Genomic DNA, 21,590 nt, shown 5'->3' with positions numbered 1-21,590 from the left:
GACCATTATATCTACTACTGTGGGCAGGAATCCCTCAGAAGAAATGGAGTAGCCATCATGGTCAACAAAAGAGTCCAAAATGCAGTACTTGGAGGCAATCTCAAAAACGACAGAATGATCTCTGTTCATCTCCAAGGCAAACCATTCAATATCACAGGAATCCAAGCCTATGCCCCAATCAGTGACACTGAAGAAGCTGAAGTTGAACGGTTCTATGAAGACCTACAAGACTGTTTAGAACTAACACCCAAAAAAGATGTCCTCTTCATTATAGGGGACTGGAATGCAAAAGTAGGAAGTCAAGAAACACCTGGAGTAACAGGCAAATTTGGCCTTGGAATATGGAATGAAGCAGGGCAAAGACTAATAGAGTTTTGCCAAGAAAATGCACTGGTCATAGCAAACACCCTGTTCCAGCAACACAAGAGAAGACTCTACACATGGACATCACCAGATGGTCAACACCAAAATCTGATTCATTATATTCTTTGCAGCCAAAGATGGAGAAGCTCTATAGAGTCAACAAAAACAAGACCAGGAGCTGACTGTGGCGCAGATTATGAATTCCTTATTGCCAAATTCAGACTTAAATGAAAGTAGGGAAAACCACTAGACCATTCAGGTATGATCTAAATCATATCCCTTATGATTATACAGTGGAAGTGAGAAATAGATTTAAGGGCCTAGATGTGATAGATAAAGTGCCTAGTGAACTATTGACTGAGGTTCGTGACATTGTACAGGAGACAGGGATCAAGACCATCTCCATGGAAAAGAAATGCAAAAAAGCAAAATGGCGGTCTGGGGAGGCCTTACAAATAGCTGTGTAAAGAAGAGAGGCAAAAAACAAAGGAGAAAAGAAAAGACATAAGCATCTGAATGCAGAGTTCCAAAGAAGAGCAAGAAGAGATAACAAAGCCTTCCTCAGCGATAAATGCAAAGAAATAGAGGAAAACAACAGAATGGGAAAGACTAGAGATCTCTTCAAGAAAATTAGAGATACCAAGGGAATATTTCATGCAAAGATGGGCTTGATAAAGGACAGAAATGGTATGGACCTAACAGAAGCAGAAGATATTAAGAAGAGGTGGCAAGAATACACAGAAGAACTGTACAAAAAGATCTTCATGACCTAGATAATCACGATGGTGTGATCACTCATCTAGAGCCAGACATCCTGGAATTGAACTCAAGTGGGCCTTAGAAAGCATCTCTACGAACAAAGCTAGTGGAGGTGATGGAATTCCAGTGGAGCTATTTCAAATCCTGAAAGATGATGCTGTGAAAGTGCTGCACTCAATATGCCAGCACATTTGGAAAACTCAACAGTGGCCACAGGACTGGAAAATGTCAGTTTTCATTCCAATTCAAAAGAAAGGCAATGCCAAAGAATGCTCAAACTACCACACACTTGCACTTATCTCACATGCTAGTAAAGTAACGCTCAAAATTCTCCAAGGCAGGCTTCAGCAATACATGAACCATGAACTTCCTGATGTTCAAGCTGGTTTTAGAAAAGGCAGAGGAACCAGAGATCAAATTGCCAACATCCGCTGGATCATCAAAAAAGCAAGAGAGTTCCAGAAAAATATCTGTTTCTGCTTTATTGACTATGCCAAAGCCTTTGACTGTGTGGATCACAATAAACTGGAAAATTCTGAAAGAGATGGGAATACCAGACCACCTAACCTGCCTCTTGAAAATCTGTATGCAGGTCAGGAAGCAACAGTTAGAACTGGACATGGAACAACAGACTGGTTCCAAATAGGAAAAGGAGTACATCAAGGCTGAATATTGTCACCCTACTTATTTAAATTACATGCAGAGTGCATCATGAGAAATGCTGGACTGGAAGAAACACAAGCTGGAATCAAGATTGCCGGGGGAAATATCAATAACCACAGATATGCAGATGACACCACCCTTATGGCAGAACGTGAAGAGGAGCTAAAAAGCCTCTTGATGAAAGTGAAAGTGGAGAGTGAAAAACTTGGCTTAAAGCTCAACATTCAGAAAACTAAGATCATGGCATCTGGTCCCATCACTTCAAGGGAAATAGATGGGGAAACAGTGGAAACAGTGTCAGACTTTATTTTTGGGGGCTCCTAAATCACTGCAGATGGTGATTGCAGCCATGAAATTCAAAGACGCTTACTCCTTGGAAGGAAAGTTATGACCAACCTGCATAGCATATTCAAAAGCAGAGACATTACTTTGCCAACTAAGGTCTGTCTAGTCAAGGCTATGGTTTTTCCTGTGGTCATGTATGGATGTGAGAGTTGGACTGTGAAGAAGGCTGAGCGCTGAAGAATTGATGCTTTTGAACTGTCGTGTTGGAGAAGACTCTTGAGAGTCCCTTGGACTGCAAGGAGATCCAACCAGTCCATTGTGAAGGAGATCAGCCCTGGGATTTCTTTGGAAGGAATGATGCTAAAGCTGAAACTCCAGTACTTTGGCTACCTCACGTGAAGAGTTGACTCATTGTAAAAGACTCTGATGTTGGGAGGGATTGGGGGCAAGAGGAGAAGGGGACGACAGAGGATGAGATGGCTGGATTGCATCACTGACTCGATGGACGTGAGTCTGAGTGAACTCTGGGATATGGTGATGGACAGGGAGGCCTGGAGTGCTGCGATTCATGGGGTCACAAAGAGTCGGACACGACTGAGTGCCTGAACTGAAGTGAACTGTAGCCCACCAGGCTCCTCCGTCCATGGGATTCTCCAGGCAAGAACACTGGAGTGGGTTGCCATTCCCTTCTCCAGGGGATCCTCCCGACCCAGGGATTGAAGCCAGGTCTCCTGCATTGCAGGCAGATGCTTTAACCTCTGAGCCACCAGGGAAGCCCTACACTAGCTTCTTACAAGCTCTTTGAACTCATCACATATTTTCTCCTCCTTAACTAATAAATTCAATAAAATATTTGATATCTTTCCCTTTTTATATTAGGGCTTCCCTGGTGGCTCTGATGGTAAGGAATCTGCCTGCACTGTTGGAGACCCAGGTTTGACCCCTGGGTCGTGAAGATCCCCTGGAGAAGGGCATGAAATCCACTCTAATATTCTTGTCTGGACTATCCCATGGAGAGAGGAGCCTGGCAGACTCCCGTCCACGGGGTCGCAAATAGTCAGACACAACTGAACAACTAACCTTTTCCCTTTCCTTTCCTTTTTATATTTGCCCATGGGTTCTGATTTTATCTTTTCGAAAATTACACTTTGGCACGATTAACTCTCTTGGCCTCAGTTTCTTATCTGTAAAATGAAGATAAGACCTACAAGAATTGAGTGGTAGGGCAAGCCAGACACTTAGCACAGCACCTGTTGACAAGGAAATGCACATGAGACCTGGAGCTTTGGAGCTTGAAATCTGAGTTTCTAATGAGGGTATTAAGGCAGCTGGAATCACGGCTGTGGTCCAGGCCCTCACTGGTTGACTTCTGCTCCTTTCCTGAAACACATTTAACAAACTTGCCTGAAATGACTCTTCTGCTTCCATAAGCACATTCTTTAAAATCTTATTTGCTGACTCTCTGCTAATTATATACCTCACACCTCATGGAAATAATGCCCACTAGGAACTATGTGTAAGAGTTGGGTGACCTTCATCACTGAAAGCTTTCCAATGCTTGTTTCCAATAGGGCTCAGGCAGGCAAAAGGTTTAAAAAGCCCACAGTGTTGTCAGTGAAGTACATTTAAACCAGAAGACAAGAAAGGATTTTCTCAGAAACTTTGCACTAGCATTTCCATATTTCAAATGGAAAGTTTTCAAGAGACAAAAGGGTGGCATGAGATATCATATTTTCAATGAAGAAATGCTGAGAAGATATATTCAGTTGAAATCATATGCTGTACAATGTTTTAACACTTTTCTCTCACTGAGAGCTCTCAAAACTATGCTATGTGCTGTGCTTAGTCACTCAGTTGTATCTGACTCTATGCAACTTCATAAACTGTGGCCCACCAGGATCCTCTGTCCGTGGGATTCTCCAGGCAAGAATACTGGAGTGGGTTACTATGCCCTTCTCCAGGGGATCTTACCAACCCAGGGATCGAACCCATGTCTCCCGCATTGCAGGCAGATTGTTTACCATCTGAGCCACCAGGGAAGCTCTGGAAGCTCAAAACTATAAGGTCTTCATATATTCAAATTTCCGAAAATATATTTCCCATTTCCCACCAAAATGTATACACCCTTTCCCACTTCCACACTGCAACTAAAAGAGCCCCATTTTACCCATCAGAGTCTAAGCATGTCTTGGAGGTTGAGAATACCTGGCTGTTTCCACCTGGCAGCAAAGTAACAACTGCCAGGAACTGGGCTGAGTTCCCTGGAACCCCACTGTTTCCAAACTCTACACGGAACAGCAGGACAATGCTCCTTCCAAAACACCCACTTCATGGAGTCTTTGAGAAATGTACATATAGGTTGAGTAGCGTAAAACGTCAGAAGACAGTTAAATAATAGCACTTTATGAACTACCCAAAACTCCTGAATAAACTGATATAACTTCTTTTAAGGTAAAAAAGAGCAACTTAACAAAAAACTGAAAGGAGTGAATAGTCACCATGCTTGAACAGCAGAACCGTTCTGGGCCTGAACAACATACACTCTGATACAGTGATGCATTTTTCTCCTAGACCTTTAAATACGTGTAGCCCCTGGGGATCAGATCGCCCCTTGCTAACCCACATGGCTCCTGGCTGGAAAGCCTCTGCCCAGCAGAGAACTCTCACAGCAAGTGGAGCCAACTTTCTGGGCAGCCTTACAGGTCAGGACACCAGGACACACTAGACAATCTGGGAAATTCACCCCAGGAGCAACTCTGCTCCCCACAACCAACCCTTCCCACGGGCATTCTGGTTCTTGAAACTATTACGGAGACAGAAGTCTTTCATTCTATAATGAAAGTTATGCTCTAAAGATCCTACAGTTTCTTTAGTTTATTCTAAATTTCTCTATATACTATACATGATGAAGATTTTAAGCTCATGTCAATGTTGAGATAATTTTACTAATTACAAAATTTTCATTTTTGCAATCTGCTATTCAATCATCAATCAATCTTATTTTCTGATTTGTTTCAAAATAAATTGCAGATATCAATCAGTGCACTTTGCTCCAAATGCTTTAACAACAAGGTACTACTGTATAGCACAGGGAACTATATTCAATATTTATATTCAATATCTTGTAATAAACTATAATGAGAAAGAATCTGAAAAATTACATATATATACATATGTTTCTGAATCACTTTGCTGTACATCAGAAACTAACCCAACATTGTAAATCTATACTTTAATTAAAAAATTAAACATAAACAAAATATTTTAGTAAGCATGACTTTGGACTAAAGTCTAATACATTTTCATGGACTTTTTTCTTTCAAAATAAACTTCACATACAATGTGCAAGAAATGTACAGATCTTAACCATACGTTCATTCAGCTTTGACAAATACGTACACCTTTGTAACCCAAACTATTGTCAAGATCTAAACTGAATCTATTGACTTCCTGCTGCTGCTAAGTCACTTCAGTCATGGCCGACTCTGTGCGACCCCACAGATGGCAGCCCACCAGGCTCCCCCATCCCTGGCATTCTCCAGGCAAGAACACTGGAGTGGGTTGCCATTTCCTTCTCCAATGCATGAAAGTGAAAAGTGAAAGGGAATTCGCTCAGTCGTGTCCAACTCTTCGTGACCCCATGGACTGCAGCCTACCAGGCTCCCCTGTCCATGGGATTTTCCAGGCAAGAGTACTGGAGTGGGGTGCCATTGCCTTCTCTGATTGACTTGCTAGCTTTTACTAATGATCTGCCTCTTCATACCCTAATAACAAACTGGTTTAAATACCCCAGCTTTACAACCAACAAGGGATTAATCTCCAAAATATACAAACAGCATATGTGGCTCAATATCAGAAAAACAACCTTATCAGAAACTGGGTAGAATATCTAAATAGACCTTTCTCCAAAAAAGACATACAGATGGATAAAAAACATATGAAAGGGTGCTCAACATCACTAATTGTTAGAGAAATGCAAATCAAAACTACCATGAGGTATCATCTCACACCATTCAGAATGTCCATCATTAAAAATTCTACAGTCTACAAGCAATAAGTGCTGGAAAGGGTATGGAGAATACATAGCTGGTGGGGATGTGACTTGGTATAGTCACTATGGAGAACAATGGAGGTTCCTTAAAAAACTGAAAATAGAACTACCGAAAAATATGACCCTGCAAGCTCACTCCTGGACGCCAACCTGGAGAAAACCACAACATGAAAAGATACATGCACCCCAATGTTCAGTACATCACTATTTATAGTAGCCAGGCATGAAAGCAACCTAAATGTCCATTGACAGAGGAATTGATAGAGAAGATGAGGTACGTATATACAATGGAAAATTACTCATCCATTAAAAACAATGAAACAAAGCCATTTGCAGCAACATGAGTGGACCTAGAGATTCATGCTCCGTCAGTCAGGGAGAGACAAGTATAGGATATCACTTATATGTGGAATCCAAAATGTGACACAAATGAACATATTTACCAACCAGATACAAGCTCATAAACTTCAAAAACAAACATCATTACCAAAGGGGAACAGTGAGGAAGGAGGCGCACATTAGGAGTTTGGGATTAACATATACATACTACTATACATAAAATAGATAATCACCAAGGACCTACTGTATAGCACAGAGAACTCTCTTCAATATTCTGAAAACAACCTATATGGGAAAACAATCTGAAAAAGGATGAATATATGTGTACGTATAACTGAAACACTTTGCTGTACATCTACAACTAAAACAACATTGTAAATCTATACCCCAATATAAAATAAAAATTAAAAACATAAAAATTCTAGCTTTAAAATGTTTTAAAATCTGCATCTCATTCCTCTTCATTACTCTTATTTTCAGAATTATTTTGATTATTATGGCATGCTTAATTTTCCTCTTAAATTTTCAAATCACTTAGTTCAAAAACAGTAAAGGAAAGAAAAGGAAAAACTTGTTATTATTTTTAATTGACTTACATTATGTAGAGTGATTAATTTGGAGATATAAGAAACATTGTAATTTTCAGTCTTCCCTTTCAAGAATCAGTTCAGCTCAGTCATTCAGTCGTGTCCGACTCTTTACGACCCCATGGACTGCAGCACACCAGGCTTCCTTGTCCATCACCATCTCCTGGAGCTTGCTCAAACTCATGTCCATAGAGTCGGTGATGCCATCCAACCAACTCATCCTCTGTCATGCTCTACTCCACCTGCCTTCAATCTTTCCCAACATAAGAGTCTTTTCCAATGAGTCAGTTCTTCGCATCCGGTGGCCAAAGTATTGGAGCTTCAGCTTCAGCATCAGTCCTTCCCGTGAATATTCAGGGCTGATTTCCTGTAAGGTTGATGTGTTTTATTTCCTTGCTGTCCAAGGGACTCTCAAGAGTCTTCTCCAACACCACGGTTCAAAAGCATCAATTCTTCAGCACTCAGCTTTCTTTATAGTCCAACTCTCACATCCATACATGGCTACTGGAAAAGCCATAGCTTTGACTATACAGACCTTTGTCAGTAACATCTCTGCTTTTTAATATTCCTTCCAAGAATAGCAGGTACTTTTCCATTTATTCAAGCCTTCTTTTGTGTGTTATAATTTTCTTCATAAAATTCTTACACATTTCTTAAGATTATTCCTTTTTAAAATATTTATTCATTGTTATTATTAATATGTTTTTCCCACCATACTTTTTACATGAATTTTATATACAAACAACTTACCAATTTTCTTTGTGGTCAATAGGAATTTTTTAATTGATTCTCTTAGGTTTTACTATATAAATTATTGCTTATAAATATTAATTTTACCTCTTTCTTTTAAATTTCTCCTTTTTTTTCTTACCTTTATAATTGCATCTAAATGCTAATGCTCTCATAAGAAATCATTAGTGTTTTAAACAAATTTCATCAATCTCTTGTATTGTAAATGAACTCTGAATAAAGGGCCTTCTTCTGAGCATGGTTTTAGCAATTTACCTATTTCTAAAAATTATTCCATTTCACTTCAGTTTTGAGTTAAACAAGAATCAATTATTTCCGTTTCCTCTGTATCTATCGTCATTTATCCATTCTTTTTTGAGGGGGTGTGGGGAGAAGAAAAATTTTAATAATGAAAATACAAACTATCATTTATTGAAACTTTATCTCATTCCAAGATATTCTGATAAATCCTTTTTAAGGATTAGTTTCCTTGTTCTCACCATGACTCTCTGAAGCCATTATTATGAACATCCCCATTTTTGCAAGCGGGGAAAATTGAGACTATGAAGATTTAAAAAATAATCTGTACAAGTTAACATTTACCCATCCTTATTTCTTATTTTGTGCTTTTCTCCTTTTAACTAGCTTTTCAAAGAACCAGTTCTTGAATTAGTTTTTCAGGCTTATGGTTTTTCTGTTTTGCATTTCATTAATTTTTGCTTTTAACTTGTGAATTCTTTCATTCAAGTTTTCTTTAGGTTTATTGTCGTGTCTTTGACTAATTTTTTTAATTGATGCTTAATTCATTTAGTCTCCTTCACCTGTAAAAACACTGAAGGTTGTGTTTTACCTCTAAGCATGGTTTTAGCTGTATCCCATGGGTCCTGAAATTTAATGTTTTAATTAATGGTATTTTCTAGATATTCTGACATTTTACTTTGGTTTTTCTCTTTGACCAAGAATTGAGAGAATTTAAAATTTCCAGGTGGCACTTTGCCTTTAAAATGAATCTGTGACATTTTTGTAGGACAAAGACTTTATGTCAGGTACTATGTACTTATGCATCTACTTAAGGAGCTTTGTCTCCTATAAGGATTTTTTTTTCTACAAAATACTCCTACTTAATGTATGCATATATATATGTGCATACATAAATATAGGCTTCCCTGGTGGCTCAGATGGTAAAGAATCTCCCTGCAATGTGGGATACCTGGGTTCGATCTCTGGGTTGGGAAGATCCCCTGGAGAAGAGAATGGTCACTCAGCATTCTTGCCTGGAGAATTCCATGGACAGAGGAGCCTGGTGGGCTACAGTTCATGGGATTGCAAAGAGTTGGACATGACTGAGTGACTAACATTTTCACTTTCATACTTTAGTATATTTTAACTAATAGATGTTAAATACTATGTGCTAGCATTTTATCTGTGACCTAAATGCAATGATTAGTTTTTTTCCTTAACTGTCCTCCTATATTTGGAGGAGGAAATGGCTAGCCACTTCAGTATTCTTGCCTGGAGAATCCCATGGACAGAGCAGCCTTTTGGGCTACAGTCCATGGGATTGCAGAGTCAAACACAACTGAACGACTAACACACACACACATATCCTCCTTTATTATAGAAGATTAAGTCTCAGAGGGATGAAGCAACTTGTCAAACACCACACAGTGAGCCTCTGAATCAAAACAGTAGAATGTGGATGCCTGCCAGGTGTGTCTGATTTCAAAGATGACACAATTCTACCTCCCAGACTATATCACTGGAACCACATGAGAAAGCAAAGTACAAACTGCAGACCATCTATAGAAAATATATACAGAACACACTGCCACCACATGTGATCCTTTAGCATGTTAGGAATGCTTGTTGAGGAATGTAGATGTGTTATTTCACACTTCTGGAAAGCTTAAGGCTTTAGTAGATTTCAGATGTGGAGAGTACTCCAGGAGAATCATTCTGCTTTCGGAGTTCTTTCAGATTTTAAGGTATTCCTTTCAATGTTTTACTCTCACCATGAGGAAATTCCTCTTCATATCAACCTAATTATTTCATCCTGAGGCTTAGCCCTCTCTTTGGGATTCTTGAGAGATGGAGAACAGCTGGTCCCTATTCTCTGCAATAATAACCCTTTATAAACTTGAAGCCTTCCCTAGGAATTGTCTCTGAGATAAATACTCCTAATCTCTAAATCTGATCTTTTTCTTTCAAAAATGTTTTCTAAAAGTGTGGTTATTTTTATGCCAGGAGAGAAGGATGCTATTTATGAGGCCTACATAAAGTTGTTATGTTGACCTTTAAGGGGCTATTGCATAGAGAAGTGATGAGGTGGCTGTAATATGACTACTTTACGATATCTATGAGTCTAGTCTGTTCATGCCTCTTGAGGCCTTTTAACCTAGGTCAGAAGATTCCAGACACTAGCCATCCATCTCTCACACTCAAGGTGCTGAGGAAAATAAAAACTGCACAAGTCGAAGAAAAGCATATGAACAGCAAATGAATTTGAGAGCTTTGCAGTGTTTTGTGGAGTGCATTTATTCTTATTTTTAAAAGTCAGAAAAATTTGAGAGTAGAAAAATAAAATGAACACCCAAGTTCTATAATAACAGTAGAAAAATACTTTTTAAGTAAAGGAAAGTAAGATAGTCCATCAAAGTTGCTTCCCATTTTGAAACAATAGAATGATTTCTGAGACATTGGCATCTCTAGAAATAGTCTGTTAATGATGGAAATCTAGTCACATGTTATTGACAACAAAAAGATGAAGAGATTTATTGGGACTGAGTCACTATACAAAAAAGAAATTATAATTACAAATGTGATTTTTATAAAGATAAAATCATCGGTTCTTATAGTATACTGCTTGAAAGAATAAATTAATTCTATAAGGTATCACAAATAAATATTAATAAGAGATAACAATTATCAAGAACTTTACTAGGTGCCAGGCACTGTTTTGGGCATATGACAAGCATTAACATTTAATTCTCACAGTTCAGTTCAGTTCAGTTGCTCAGTTGTCTCCGACTCTTTGCAACCCCATGAAACGCAGCACGCCAGGCCTCCTTGCCCATCACCGACTCCTGGAGTTTACCCAAACTCATGTCCATTGAGTCGTGATGCCATCCAGCCATCTCATCCTCTGTCATCCCCTTCTCCTTCTGACTTCAGTCTTCTTTCCCAGCATCAGGGTCTTTTCATATGAGTCAGCTCTTCGCATCCGGTGGCCAAAATATTGGAGTTTCAGCTTCAACATCAGTCCTTCCAATAAACACCCAGGACTGATTTCCTTTAGGATCATAATTCTCACAACACTCTATCAAATAGAGTTTCTTGATCCAATTTTTACACATAAGAAAACTGAAGCAAAGAGGTTTAAATTATTATATGGTGAAAGTCACACGGGGATACACAGCAGATTTTGAATCCCAACACTGGTGGTCTGACCAAAGGGTCTTTAATCACACTGTCTACTAATATCATAAGACTTAACCAAAGACTGATCTATTGAATCCACTAATTCAACAAAACCATTTCCAAGCATTCAGAGAAATGAATTTCAAATGCAAAATCTTCTGTGCTCTGATCACAGATTTGATTAAGGAAGACCATACATGTAGTTGGGTTCTAAAAGAGGACCTCCACCAGATCTGTGCTGCTGGTTCAGATGGAGATATTCTTTTAACCCTCTCCACTAGAATGCACATGGATAACATACTTCAACCCCAGTATTTCTAGTCTGAATTTAGTCACTCCAGTGTCCCTGTCTTTTTACCCAATTCTTCTAAGTATTACTTGAGGCTGCATCTGTTTCCATCACTAAATGGCAAATGCCTAAAAGAACAAGGACTCTGCCCTCTTTATCCTTGTATTATCAGACATTCAACTATCTGTAATGTTTCTCCACAAAAGCAGGGGCCAATGGAGGGTGCTCCCAGGCAAGTGTTCAACTTCAGTGAGAGCAAAGTGCCTTAAACATCAGGGGGACCTGGTGTATAAGATCAGGTGCTCAGTACTGAGACCTGAGGATGTCTCTGCTGAGCCACACAAATAGTCCAAACACTATACTGCCTAGTCCAGAGATTGAGGTGGGAAAGAGGAAATAAACTCAGCAAGGGAGAAACTAGGCATAGGAAAAATGAATTAAGACTAAGGAAGGTAAAAGTAAAATGTACTTTTGTATATCAGCAGACAAGCATCTATCTCATTCAGTCTCCATAGTGAACAGTTCAATGAAAATCAAGGACAGGTCATGGAAGAAAGACAAGATGGTGAAGTAGAAAGACTTGAGCTCACCTCTTGTCACAAAAACATCAAAATCACAATGAATTGCCAAATAATCACTGACAAAAAGACTCAACCCTACCAAAAAATGATGTTCTACATCCAAAGCAAGAGGCTACAAAAGAGATGATAGCAGGGGCACTTTCTCAATATAATCAAATCCCATACGCACTGGGTGAGCAACACCCCAAATGGAAAATAATCATAGCAGAGAGGTTTTCCCATGGGAGTGAGACTTCTAAGCCCCACATCAGGCTACCCAGCCTTGGGGTCTGGCATTAGGAGGAGGAGCCCCCAGAGCACTTAGCTGTGATGGCCAACAGGGCTTATGTGCAGGAACTCTACAGAGCTGGTGAAAACAGAAACTCTGCCTCTGAGGGTGTATATAAGGTTTCACATGCTTTGGGACCCAGGGAAAACCACAAGAGTCAGGGCCAGACCTATCTGTGGATCTTGGAGGGACTCCTGGGGAGGCAGTGGATGGCTGTGGCTTACTGTGGGGCAAGAACACTGGTGGCAGAGGTCCAAGGGACTATTCATTGACATGAGCCATCCTGGAGGGCTCCATTTAGCCAGTGAGACCTGGCCCCACCCAACAGCCTCTAGACTCCAGAGCTGGATGCCTCAGGCCAAACACCCAATAGAGTGGGGACACAGCCCTACCCATCAGCAGTTGTTCAGTCCCTAAGTTGTGTCTAACTCTTTGCAATCCCATGGACTGCAGTCAGACTTCCTTGTCTTTCACTCTCTCCCTGAGTTTGCTCAAATTCATGTCCACTAAGTCAGTAATGCTATTTAACCATCTCACCCTCTGTCATTCCCTTCTCCTTTTGTCTTCAATCTTTCCCAGCATCAGGGTCTTTTTCAATGAGTCAGTTTTTTTTACATCAGGTGGCCAAAGTATTGGAGCTTCAGCATCAGTCCCTCTGATGAATATTCAGGATTGATTTCCTTTAGGATTGACTGATTTTATCTCCTTGAAGTCCAAGGGACTGTCAAGTCTTCTCCAGCACCACAATTCAAAAGCATCAATTCTTCAGTGCTCAGCCTACTTAAGGGTCCAACTCTCACATCCATACATGACTACTGGAAAACCATAGCTTTGACTAGGTGAACCTTTGTCAGCAAAGTAATGTCTCTGCTTTTTAACATGCTATCTAGGTTTGTCATAACTTTTCTTCTAAGGAGCAAGCGTTTTTTAATTTCATGGCTGCAGTCACCATCTTCAAAGATTCGGAGCCTAAGAAAATAAAGTCTGTCACTGTTTTCATTGTTTCCCCATCTATTTGCCATGAAGTGATGAGACCAGATGCCATGATCTTAGTATTTTGAATGGTGAGTCTTAAGCCAGCTTTCTCACTCCTCTCTTTCACTCTCATCAAGAGGTTCTCCCGTCACCAGATAGGTGACCTAAATTCATCCTGAGCCAACAGCCACCTATAAGCACACTCCTTGACATGGCCCTACCCATCAGAAGAACAAGAACCAGGTCCACCCACCAGTTGGCAAGCACAAGTCTCTCCCACTACGAAGTCTGCACAGGCCTTTTAGACTACCCTCACTCACCAGGGCACAGACACCAGAAGCAAGAGGAACTACAGCCTTGCAGCCTGAGGAACAGAGACTACAAACACAGAAAATTTTCTCACAGAATGAGACAGCAGAGATATATGTTCCAAACAAAAGAACAACATATAACTCCAGAAGAAGAAGTGAAGTAGAGATAGGTAATCTAGCTGAAAAAGAATTTAGAGTAGTAACAGTAATGATGATCCAAGATCTCAGAAAAAGAATAGAGGCAAAGACTGAGAGAATACAAGAAGCTTTAATAAAGAGCTAGAATCTTTAAAGAACAGAGATGAACAATATAATAACTGAAGTGAAAAATACATTATAAGGAATCAAGAGTAGAATAAATGAGGCAGAAGAATGAATAAGTGAGCTGGAAGACAGATTGGTAGAAATTACTGCTGCAAAACAGGGGAATGAAAGAAGAATGAAATGAAATGAGGACAGTGTAAGGGACACCTGGTACAATAGAAAACATACCAACGATCACATTATAGGGTCCCAGAAGGTGATGAGACAAAGGGTCTGAGAAAATATTTGAAGAGGTAATAGCTGAAAACTTCCCTAACATGGGGAATGAAACATTCAAGTCCAAGGAGCACAGAGGAGTCTCATACAGTGTAAACTCAAGAAGGAACACACTGAGATATTAATCAAGTTAAGAAATTAAAAACAAAGAGAAATATTAAAAGCAACAATGGGAAAGAAACAAATAACAAAATAACATACAAGGGAATTCGTATAAGGTTATCAGGTGATTTTTCAGCAGAATCTCTGCAGACCAGAAGGAAGAGGCATGATATATTTAAAGTGATGGAAAGAACCTACAACCAAGAATACACTACCCAGCAAAGCTCTCATTTATATTCAGTGGAGAAATCAAAAGCTTTACAGACAAGCAAAAAAGAGAATTTAGCACCACCAAATGAGCTTTACAACAAATGCTAAAGGAACTTCGCTAGGTGGAAAAGAAAAAGCCACAACTAGAAACAAGAAAATTATTAATGGGAAAGCTCACCATTACATCAATTGTACATGCATGTCAGACAAAATAGCCTTTAAAATAAAGACTGTAATAAGAGACAGAGAAAGACACTATCTAATGATCAAGGAATCAATCCAACGAATAGGACAATTGTAAATATATATGCACTCAAGGTAGGAGCACCTCAATATATAAGGCAAATGCTTACAGCCATAAAAAGAGAAATCGACAGTAACAAAATATTAGTGGGGAACATTAACACTCCACTTATATCAATGGGCTGGTTATCCAGACAGAAAGTCAATAAAGAAACAAAGGTCTTAAATGACATATTAGACTGCTACTGCTAAGTCACTTCAGTCGTGTCCGACTCTGTGTGACCCCATAGACAGAAGCCCACCAGGCTCCCCTGTCCATGGGATTCTCCAGGCAAGAACACTGGAATGGGTTGCCATTTCCTTCTCCAATGCATGAAAGTGAAAAGTGAAAGTGAAGTCGCTCAGTCGTGTCCGACTCTTAGCGACCCCATGGACTGCAGGCTACCAGACTCCTCCGCCCATGGGATTTTCCAGGCAAGAGTACTGGAGTGGGGTGCCATTGTCTTCTCCAGACATATTAGACTAGATGCACTTAATAGATATTCATTCCATCCAAAAGCAGCAGAATATACATTCTTCTCAAGTGCACTTGGAACATTCTCCAGGGCAGATAACATGCTGGGCCACAAAGCAAGCCTTGGTAAATTTAAGAAGATTGAAATTATATCAGGTATCTTCTCCAGCCATAACACTATAAGATTAGGAATCAATTACATGAAGGAAAAAAAAACCTGTAGAACAAACAAACATGTGGAGGTTATATAATATGCTATAAACACCAATGGATCACTTAAGATATGAAAGAGGAAATAAAAAAATACCTAAAGACAAATGAAAATGAAAACATGCTGATAAAAAATCTATGAAATGCAGCAAACACAGTTCTAAGAAGGAAATTTATAGTGATACAAACTTAACTTAGGAAATAGGAAAAATCTCAAATAAACAACCTAACCTTACATATGCAGGTCAGGAAGCAACAGTTAGAACTGGACATGGAACAACAGACTGGTTCCAAATAGGAAAAGGAATACATCAAGGCTGTATATTGTCACCCTGCTTATTTAATTTACATGCAGAGTACATCATGAGAAATGCTGGGCTGGAAGAAGCACAAGCTGGAATCAAGATTGCCGGGAGAAATATCAATAGCCTCAGATATGCAAATAACACCACACTTATGGCAGAAAGTCAAGATGAACTAAAAAGCCTCTTGATGAAAGTGAAAGAGGAGAGTGAAAAAGTTGGCTTAAAGCTCAACATTCAGAAAACTAAGATCATGGCATCTGGTCCCATCATTTCATGGGAAATAGATGGGGAAACAGTGGAAACAGTGTCAGACTTTACTTTTTGGGCTCCAAAATCACTGCAGATGGTGACTGCAGCCATGAAATTAAAGGACGTTTACTCCTTGGAAGGAAAGTTATGACCAACCTAGACAGCATATTCAAAAGCAGAGACATTACTTTGTCAACAAAGGTCGTCTAGTCAAGGCTATGGTTTTTCCAGTGGTCATGTGTGGATATGAGAGTTGGACTGTGAAGAAGGCAGAGAGCCGAAGAATTGATGCTTTTGAACTGTGGTGTTGGAGAAGACTCTTGAGAGTCCCTTGGAATGCAAGGAGATCCACCCAGCCTATTCTAAAGGAGATTGGTCCTGGGATTTCTTTGGAAGGAATGATGCTAAACCTGAAACTCCAGTACTTTGGCCACCTCATGTGAAGAGTTGACGCATTGGAAAAGACTCTGATGCTGGGAGGGATTGGGGCAGGAGGAGAAGGGGATGACAGAGGATGAGATGGCTGGATGGCATCACTGACTGGATGGACGTGAGTCTGAGTGAACTCCGGGAGTTGGTGATGGACAGGGAGGCCTGGCTTGCTGCGATTCATGGGGTCACAAAGAGTCGGACATGACTGAGTGACTGAACGGAACGGAACTCAACCTTACACTGACAGATATTAAAGAAAGAAGAACAAAACCCAGAGTTAGTAGAAGGAAAAAAACCATAAAGGTCAGAGCAAAATAAATGAGCTAGAGACCAAAAAAAAAAAAAGAAGAAGAAAAGAAAAAAGAAAAGAAAAGATAAATGAAACTAAAAACTGGGTCTTTAAAAAGATAAAATTTAGAAAATTTAACTAAATTCTGCAATAAAAAAAGGGAGAGGGCCCAATCTATAAAAAGGAGAAGTTACAAGGGAAGTTGCCATAGAAGTTACCATAGAAATACAAAGAATCATAAGAATCATTCTTTATGATTTAAAGAACCTCAAGCAACTATATGCCAATAAATGGACAACCTAAAAGAAATTAGAAAATTTTGAGAAAGGTACAATCTTCCAAGAATGAACCAGGAAGAAATAGAAAATATAACAGACCAATCACAAGTCTGAAATTGAAACTATTTTTTAAAACTTCAGCAAACAAAAGTCAAGGACAAGATAGCTTTACAGGAGAATTCTATCAAACATTTAGAGAAGAATTAACACCTATCCTTCTAAACGTATTCCAAAATACTTCAGAGGAAGGAACACTTCCAAATTCATTCTATGAGGCTGCCATCTACCTGATACCAAAACCAGACACAGAAAAATACCACACAAAAAAATAGAATATTAGAGGCCAATATCACTGATGAAAAATAGATGCAAAAATCTTCAACAAAACACTAGCAAACCAAATCCAGTTCAGTTCAGTTGCTCAGTCATGTCCAGCTCTTTGCAACCCCATGGACTGCAGTTGGTAATGCCATCCAACCATCTCATCCTCTGTTGTCCCCGTCTCCCACCTTCAATCATTCCCAGCATCAGGGTCTTTTCAAATGAGTCAGTTCTTCACATCAGGTGGCCAAAGTATTGGAGTTTGAGCTTCAGCATCAGTCAGGTATACATTAAAAGAGTCATAAACCATGATGAAGTGGGATTTACCCTAGGGATGCAGGATTTTTCAGTATCTGCATATCAATCAGTGTGATACACATTAACAAACTGAAGAATAAAAAGCATATTGAATAGATGCAAAAAAAAAAACTTTTGATTAAAAAATACTCTTCAAAAAGTGGGCATAGAGAGAAACTACTTTAACACAATAAAGTCCATATATGACAAACACATAGCTAACATCATACTCAATGGTGAAAAGCTGAAAACATTTCCTCTAAGATCAGGAACAAAACAAGCATGTCCATTCTTGACACTTTTATTCAGCATAGTTTTGGAAACCCTGGCCAAAGCAATCATAAAAGAAAACGTAAGAGAAATACAAATTGGAAATTGGCATCTATTTGCAGATGTCACGATACCATACATAGAAAATCCTAAAAATGCTGACCAAAAACTTCTAGAGCTCATAAATGCACATGGTAAGGTTGCAGGGTACAAAATTAATACATAGAAAACTCTTGCATTTCTATACACTAACAACAAAACATCAGAAAGAAATTAAAGAAATAATCCCATTTACTACTGTATCAAAAAGAAGAAAATATCTAGGAATTAACATAGCCGAGGGGGCAAAAGACATGTACTCTGAAAACTATAAGATGCCAATGAAAATAAAAGAAGGCAAACAGAATTCTATGGTCTTGGAGGGAAGAATCAATATTGTTAAAATGACTATACTACCTAAGACAATCCATAGATTCAATGCAATCTTTATTAAATTACCAATGACACTTTTCACAGAACTAGAATAAAAAAATTTTAATTTGTATCAAAACACAGAAGACCTCAAATAGCCAAACCAATCCCAAGAAACAAAAATGGAGCTGGAAGAATCAGGTTCTCTAAGCTCAGACTATACTACAAAGCTACAGTAACAAAACAGTTACAGTACTGGCACAAAAACAGAAATCTAGATCAATGAATTAGGATAAAAATCCTGGAAATAAATGCATGCACCTATGCTCAATTAGGGCTTCCCTGGTGGCTCAGAGGTTAAAGCGTCTGCCTCCAATGCGGGAGACCCAGGTTCGATCCCTGGGTTGGGAAGATCCCCTGGAGAAGGAAATGGCAATCCACTCCAGTATTCTTGCCTGGAGAATCCCATGGATGGAGAAGCCAAGTAGGTTACAGTCCATGGGGTCGCAAAGAGTCGGACACGACTGAGCGACTTCACCTCACCTCACCTCATGCTCAATTAACCTATGACAAATGGGACAAGAATATACAGTGGAGAAAAGACAATCCCTTCAATAAGCAACACTGGGAAAACTGGACAGCTACATGTAAAAGAATGAAACTAGGAAATTTCTAATACCATACACAAAAATAAACCCAAAATGGATTAAGGACCTAAATAAATGTAAAATTGGATACTATGAAGCTCTTAGAGGACAACATAGCCAGAACATTCTTTGCCATATTTGGATCCACCTCCTAGAGTAATGAAAACAAACAAATGGGACTTGAGCTTATAAGTTTTTACAAAGCAAAGGAAACCATAAACAAAATGAAAAACAACTTATAACCTTGTATATCCAATAATCTTGTATAACCTATAACTTTGTATATCCAATTATACTCCAATAATTTTTTTAAAGACAATTCACAGAATGACAGAAAATATTTGCTAATGAAGCAACAGATAGGGATTAATCTCCAAAATATACAAACTGCTCTTACAGGTAAACATCAAAATAACTTAATCAAAATTAGCAGAATATCTAAATAGATATTTCTCCAAAGAAGACATACAGATGGCCAAAAAGCACATGAAAATATGTTGTACATGAAAATTGCTAATATTAGATAAATGCAAATCAAAACTACAATGAGGTATCACTTCATACTCATCATAATGCCCATCATCAAAAACTCTATGAACAATAAATTCTGGAGAGGGTGTGGAGAAAAAAGAACTTTTCTGCACTGTTGGTGAGAATGTAAATTGATACAGCCACCATGGAGAACAGGGCTTCCCAGGTGGTGCAGTGGTAAAGAATATGCCTGCCAATGCAGGAGACACGAGAAATGTGTGTTCAATGCCTGGCTCAGGAAGATCCCCTGGAGTATGAAATGGCAACCAATTCCAGTATTCTTGCCTGGAAAATTCCGTGAACAGAAGAGCCGGGTGGGCTGTAGACCATGGTGTCCCAAAGAGTCAGACACAACTGAGCATCTTTACACACACCCACATACACACTATGGAGAATGATATGGAGGAGCAACTTAATACATACACACCAAGAGGAACAATAGTTCTAAAAACAGAACTACTATCTGACCCAGCAGTCCCACTCCTGTGCATTTATCTGAAGAAAACTATAATTCAAAAAGATACATGCACCCCAATGTTCTTAGCAGTGCCATTTACAAAATCCAAGACATGGAATAACCTAAATGTCCATTGACAGAGGAATAGATAGACAAGAGGAAATATATATATACAATGGAATATTACTCAACCATTAAAAAGAATGAAATAATGCCATCTGCAGCAACATAGATGGACCTGGAGATTATTATACTGACTGAAGTAAATCAAAGAAAGACAAATATTGTAGGCTACTACTCATACATGGAATCTTAAAAAATGATACAAATGAACTTATTTACAAAACAGAAACAGAATCACAGATTTCAAAAAACAAACTTATTGTTACCAAAATGGAAAGACAGTTCAGTTCAGTTCAGTTCACTCGCTCAGTCGTGTCCGACTCTTTCCGACCCCATGAACCACAGCACACCAGGCCTCCCTGACCATCACCAACTCCCGGAGTTCACTCAGACTCATGTCCATTGAGTCAGTGATGCCATCCAGCCATTTCATCCTCTGTCATCCCCTTCTCCTCCTGCCCCCAATCCCTCCCAGCATCACAGTCTTTTCCAATGAGTCAACTTTTCTCATGAGGTGGCCAAAGTACTGGAGTTTCAGCTTTAGCATCATTCCTTCCAAAGCAATCCCAGGGCTGATCTCCTTCAGGATGGACTGGTTGGATCTCCTTGCAGTCCAAGGGACTCTCAAGAGTCTTCTCCAACACCACAGTTCAAAAGCATCAATTCTTTGGTGCTCAGCCTTCTTCACAGTCCAACTCTCACATCCATACATGACTACTGGGAAAACCATAGCCTCGACTAGATGGACCTTAGTCGGCAAAGTAATGTCTCTGCTTTTGAATATGCTATCTAGGTTGCTCATAACTTTTCTTCCAAGGAGTAAACGTCTTAATTTCATGGCTGCAGTCACCATCTGCAGTGATTTTGGAGCCCAAAAAGATAAAGTCTGACCCTGTTTCCACTGTTTCCCCATCTATTTGCCATGAAGTGATGGGACTGGATGCCATGATCTTTGTTTTCTGAATGTTGAGCTTTAAGCCAACTTTTTCACTCTCCTCTTTCACTTTCATCAAGAGGCTTTTGAGTTTCTCTTCACTTTCTGCCATAAGGGTGGTGTCATCTGCATATCTGAGGTTATTGATATTTCTCCCAGCAATCTTGATTCCAGCTTGTGTTTCTTACAGTCCAGCGTTCCTCATGATGGACTCTGCATAGGAGTTAAATAAGCAGGGTGACAATATACAGCCTTGACTCACTCCTTTTCTGATTTGAAACCAGTCTGTTGTTCCTTGTCCAGTTCTAACAGTTGCTTCCTGACCTGCATACAGATTTCTCAAGAGGCAGGTTAGGTGGTCTGGTATTCCCATCTCTTTCAGAATTTTCCACAGTTTATTGTGATCCACACAGTCAAAGGGTTTGGCATAGTCAATAAAGCAGAAATAGATGTTTTTCTGGAAGTCTCTTGCTTTTTCCATGATTCATCGGATGTTGGCAATTTGATCTCTGGTTCCTTTTCCTTTTCTAAAACCAGCTTGAGCATCAGGAAGTTCACGGACAGAGGAGGGGTAAATTAGGAGTTGAGATTAGCATATACACAGTACGAT

General features: G+C 39.3%; 1 non-coding gene across 1 annotated transcript; it reads left to right on the top strand.

The window, feature by feature from the left end:
* The first annotated feature begins 18,627 nt into the window (after positions 1-18,627).
* On the top strand, positions 18,628-18,699 carry TRNAW-CCA (transfer RNA tryptophan (anticodon CCA)). The gene has a single exon. It is a non-coding gene; the product is annotated as a tRNA-Trp (tRNA).
* The last annotated feature ends 2,891 nt before the right edge of the window (positions 18,700-21,590 follow it).

The sequence above is a fragment of the Capricornis sumatraensis genome, chromosome 1, assembly GCF_032405125.1.
Source record: "Capricornis sumatraensis isolate serow.1 chromosome 1, serow.2, whole genome shotgun sequence".
In the NCBI taxonomy this organism is placed as follows: Eukaryota; Metazoa; Chordata; class Mammalia; order Artiodactyla; family Bovidae; genus Capricornis; species Capricornis sumatraensis.
The sequence above is the reverse complement of the archived record's forward strand: the minus strand, read 5'-3'. Positions and strand labels throughout refer to the sequence as shown.